Source organism: Protomyctophum bolini (assembly GCF_963924005.1).
Source record: "Protomyctophum bolini genome assembly, chromosome: 1".
NCBI lineage: Eukaryota > Metazoa > Chordata > Actinopteri > Myctophiformes > Myctophidae > Protomyctophum > Protomyctophum bolini.
This window is the reverse complement of record NC_137862.1, coordinates 52,768,297-52,774,296: the sequence shown is the minus strand read 5'-3', so window position 1 is coordinate 52,774,296 and position 6,000 is coordinate 52,768,297.

Sequence of the window (6,000 nt, the reverse complement as noted above, 5' to 3'; positions counted from 1 at the left end):
CATTGTGGCCTAGTGTGCATACTTCCATCTTTACGTGTTCGTCTGTCCAGCAGCTTGGATTTGATCTGTCTCCGTAAACTGCATGCACTCCAACGAAACCAACAAATAATGAGTAACAGGGAGCTGCTGTTTGCTCGCGTCTTGCTACTAACAAACCATTCCAAACAAGTATAAAGACTCCACGGGGGGGTTTGGGAGCAAACAGGAAGGCTTTTGAAGTGCAGCAATGTTTGAACGTTTGCTCTGATTACATGGCACAGTTCCGACCTCGAGCCCACTCACTCATCAGGAAACAACAGAACAATGTTTGTCTGCATATCTCATAGTGTGAGGAGACTGAGGTGGTGTACGGACAAGGACGTATTCTGTGTTACTCGGGCAAGTCATTAGCCGATCTGCCCTTTTTGTCACACGGAGTCTAGACGGCGTTTTTGGGGGACGCGACTTTCTCATCTCCGTGTGTATAAAGCAAATGCCGGCTAATTTGCTGAAACGGTGATGTCATAGTCCCCTCGCCCCCTCCAAACTAACCAGTGTTAATGGTTTATTTCACCATAACAAGTTCATCCATCCATCCATCACAGCTATTTTATATTTGCACATAATGTCTATGAATCTCTTCTTCAAAAAATAGCCGATCTGCAGCCTGCATGCATGAGCTTGAGGTATTTTTGGAGAACAGATATAAACTAGAACTGCACTCTGTCGAGTGCCTACTTGCTTGTTGTGCGCAAGCAGAGCGCGCGAGTACTGTCGACCGCTACAAACTGTCAAATCTCAGCTTCTCTGTGAAGCAATGTTTGAAATGTTGAATTATTAGGTTTAGCTATTTGCTACCTACATACTTTATGCATGTAAAAAAGTAGTATTATGAAGTATGGTACTTCAATCTTCTTTTCTATCTATAAAAGACATACAGTTTTATCGATTTAGAATTATTCTGGATCCCTTTTTAGTTTCTCAAAGAGAAATAAATCATCGATATCCGATGAAAAAAAAGCTATATAAACTGAAACAAAATATGTTATGCACGTATACGGTATAATTATTTAATTATTTATTTTAAATTGTCAATTGCTTTAAATTTACTTAATCTGATGATGAAGAGCAATGCAGTGGTGACAGAATGCAACCCTGTCTTACACCGGTCACGATGTCAAAGTCATCTCGGTTGTGCCGTTGTTGGTTTTGACTCTGCAAGTGGAGTCGCCAGCTCGCTCCGGGTCCCACCACCAGGTGAAACCCAGGTCATCTTGTGGATCTGCTTGTGCCCAAAAAAGGTGTTTTTCCGATGCTGAAACCGTTGGTGCTGGTTAGTGGTTAGCATCAACAGTCTCTCCCCGCTGTCGTTTGTGGAGATGGCAGACCTGTGTGGTCCCACTGTGGTGTTGAGGCCCCTTCTCTCGTCTCGTGGTCATCCCTATACTCTCGTCTATTGAGTAGAACTGCCTGGACAATATCAGACTTTGTAGAACCAATTGGTCTCTCATCTGCGAGACCCGCATTGCAGATTTAAAAGGTATAGTGCATTGCTTTTATTATTATAATTTATTTTATTGGGTTTTTTTTTTGTTTTTTTACAGCTACTAAACATAATTATTATAATTCCATTTGGTCTCAGACAGTACAAAATCCCACCCCATTTTCTAAGAACCAACCATGTGGAAAATGTATGAAATATATATCATTCTGTATCCCATATGTACAGTATTCCCATCCGAACTGTATAGTATTGATAGGGTTGCAACCAGGATTCAGTTACTGTATGGAGCCCCCCCCCCCCCCCCAATTAAGGGTGCTGCTGAAATGTCACATTTCCCCCTCCTTTCTAATGTATGCCTTTGATAAATATCTCCCGTGTTGTGGTAACTACACTCAGATGCAAAATGATTTCCAGAAAGCAATCAAAAGAAAGTTAGGAGCTGTCGAAAGCAAATCACTCGCGATAAATCAGCTGAATGATGGAGTCGCTCGGTAATTGCACTCGGCGCTTGTTTAAGTGGAACCTTTAAAAGCTGTGTCGTCAAAAAAATAAACTGGATCTCTCAACTGCTTTGTTAAGCAGTGTGCCGTGCTGCGATAAACATTGCAATGGATGTCGCTGTTTTTTATGGGTGTCGTTGGAGGAGGCTTCGTTTATACGCTGTTGCATGACAGCGTGGCACGCCGACAATATAAGCGATCTATAAACTCGCAACGAGTCACGGTCTGCGTCACATTGTGAGCAACGGTGCAGTGTTGTTTTTGGCAGCAAATTTAGATTTTAGTTTTACTCGCATTTTAGTCACCTGGAATGTCTTAGTGTTTTAGTCTTTTAGTTGACTAAATGCCATAAGATTTTAGTCGACTAAATCTACAGTTGATTTAGTCGACTGAAATGTATTTTGATGCCGTCGTAATGACTGCATGGTTTTACACTTGCTGAAAATAGCCGGTTTACAAGCTCATACCGCGTCGCAGCGCGACACGTGAGCAATGGTGGAAAGTGACTATGACTACGTTTCCTCAGGTACTATACCGTTTTTAGGTACTTTTACTTTACTTGAGTTTGTAAAAAAAAATTACTTGTGTACTTCTACTCCACGTCAGAGGCAAATATTGTACTTTTTACACCACTAGCTTATAAGTCTGCTATTTTCAGTGCATCACAGAATGACACAACAAAGTATAAATTGGGCTAAAGCCAGCGCTGCCATGGCTCCCCTGAACGATCTATGTTATTGATCGGTTATCAGGATATTACCCACAAGAGACCGGAGGCCTGGACCTCAATCAGAAGCTGACATTTCATGTGAGTGAAAAGGCTGCCAAACGTCCCCTCATCATTAAAAGACTCATTACACACAACATTAATCAGACAATAATAACTGCTGGAGAGGTCTTTGCAAGACGTTTAAGCAGCTGGCTTGTATTAACACCAACTATTATAGAACCATTGTGCTCATGCTGCATGTGGCCGCGGGGCATTTTTTTAGTATAAACAAATAAGTGAAAGGTTGTCTTTGGGAGTACAGATGGGTGTCATTATTGTCTCACTGCATGTGATCACACAATTATCAAGTGTGTGCATGTGTGTGCACACTGCATGCGTGCGTGTGCGCATGCATGCATGTGTGCGTGATATACAGCAGGCTATGACTGCTTAGTGGTCTTTCTTGTGATCTCACGTGGGAGTTCATTTGCATGAAGTATCACATTGATAACTTTGCATGCCAACGGCATGTCAGCAACGCTTCCGTGTCCTGGAGAACACCTGCTGTACACTACATTATATCTCAAATACAACATTTTGTGTGAACTAAAAAGCTGCCACATAGCTGTACTGAGAGTATATCTTTTACCGTATATCCGAGGATATTCTAACTACATTATTGTGGGATACTGCATTGTGCTTTACACTTTTCAGTTCGACACCCACAGATGCAAGAACGAGGTTTCAGGGACACTTCCAGAGGTACCCCTCGCCATGTGTCTTGCGGGAAGGTCACGTATATATATATGGAGAGCTGTACAGTACATACAGCTGTACATACTGTAGGGTACAACTGTATGTACCCATTTAAGACCCGGTTCTTGTTTCTGCCACCAAATGTTCCGTTTAATATGGGTGTTTAATTCAAATAACGTTCCGAGGTGGAGAAGATATGGAGGCAATTATTAAAGACCTGAATTTGAGGCTAAATGTGAACGCTACTGGATGGCAATTGCCATCCCCCCGGGACCCCAAATGATGCTCCTGGATATAAGTATGTTGGGATTGACGCCAGCCTCAGCAGAATGGACATCAAATTCTGGCCTGAGGGACAGTGGCCTGGTGGAGCACAGCACCAGACAGAGCTAGGTTCTCAGACCCGTCAGATGACACTGACTGATGTGGGCTGTCTATGATCTTGTCTGTTCCTGTTTCTGTTGCATTGGGTATATAAACTGTGTTTCCCATTGTGATTTGTGACAATACGTTTGGCTCCAGAATTCAAATACTTTTAAATCTCTCATACTTTATATAGGATCTGAGTTGTTGTTTTTGTATCATTATTGTGTCCTGACTCCTTGTATTTTCTATTTTTTGTTAGTACCCCAATACAGATAGCTTTGACATTTGGAGGATCCACAGGAGAACATTGTTGCATGGCGTTGGATACTGCGCGATTCAGATTTTCTGGCTGTCTTCGCTTTTTAGCCGGCCATCACAGTGAGTTTTAAGTAATCTGTTTGGGTGTGCTATTATCTCTCTCTCTCTCGCACCAACGAGAGAGAGAGAGAGAGAGAGAGAGAGAGAGAGAGAGAGAGAGAGAGAGAGAGAGAGAGAGAGAGAGAGAGAGAGAGATAATATAATTACTTTGACTCTTGAGGCTGCATTAAAAACTAATGCAATAACTAAAGCGATCAAAGCTCTATAAAGTGATTATTGCCATTAAAACTTCAGGAAGCAGGCTAGGATCAGGGCCATGGCAAAGTAAACATTCTGAAATGTCAAGGAAACCATTCTGGAAGTCTGGATCTGTCAGTCCTTGTCCCTCTTATGCCCATATTATGGGGATCCCTGATGACATCACTATATGTCCATATACTTTTTGTGCCCATGAATGTTAAATGGTGCATTTATATGCCAGTCTAACCACAGATCCGACACAGGGGTACTGAACATCGCAACGTTCCACACTCTGTGGTGTCTCTCTAGTGAACATCACTCTGTGGTGTCTCTAGTGAACATCACTCTGTGGTCTCTCTAGTGAACATCACTCTGTGGTGTCTCTAGTGAACATCACTCTGTGGTCTCTCTAGTGAACATCACTCTGTGGTTTCTCTAGTGAACATCACTCTGTGGTTTCTCTAGTGAACATCACTCTGTGGTTTCTCTAGTGAACATCACTCTGTGGTCTCTCTAGTGAACATCACTCTGTGGTTTCTCTAGTGAACATCACTCTGTGGTTTCTCTAGTGAACATCACTCTGTGGTCTCTCTAGTGAACATCACTCTGTGGTCTCTCTAGTGAACATCACTCTGTGGTTTCTCTAGTGAACATCACTCTGTGGTGTCTCTAGTGAACATCACTCTGTGGTGTCTCTAGTGAACATCACTCTGTGGTGTCTCTCTAGTGAACATCACTCTGTGGTGTCTCTAGTGAACATCACTCTGTGGTGTCTCTCTAGTGAACATCACTCTGTGGTGTCTCTAGTGAACATCACTCTGTGGTGTCTCTCTAGTGAACATCACTCTGTGGTGTCTCTAGTGAACATCACTCTGTGGTGTCTCTAGTGAACATCACTCTGTGGTGTCTCTAGTGAACATCACTCTGTGGTGTCTCTCTAGTGAACATCACTCTGTGGTGTCTCTATAGTGAACATCACTCTGTGGTGTCTCTCTAGTGAACATCACTCTGTGGTCTCTCTAGTGAACATCACTCTGTGGTGTCTCTCTAGTGAACATCACTCTGTGGTGTCTCTAGTGAACATCACTCTGTGGTGTCTCTAGTGAACATCACTCTGTGGTGTCTCTAGTGAACATCACTCTGTGGTCTCTCTAGTGAACATCACTCTGTGGTCTCTCTAGTGAACATCACTCTGTGGTGTCTCTCTAGTGAACATCACTCTGTGGTGTCTCTAGTGAACATCACTCTGTGGTGTCTCTCTAGTGAACATCACTCTGTGGTGTCTCTAGTGAACATCACTCTGTGGTGTCTCTCTAGTGAACATCACTCTGTGGTGTCTCTCTAGTGAACATCACTCTGTGGTCTCTCTAGTGAACATCACTCTGTGGTGTCTCTAGTGAACATCACTCTGTGGTGTCTCTAGTGAACATCACTCTGTGGTTTCTCTCTAGTGAACATCACTCTGTGGTTTCTCTCTAGTGAACATCACTCTGTGGTTTCTCTCTAGTGAACATCACTCTGTGGTGTCTCTCTAGTGAACATCACTCTGTGGTGTCTCTAGTGAACATCACTCTGTGGTTTCTCTCTAGTGAACATCACTCTGTGGTGTCTCTCTAGTGAACATCACT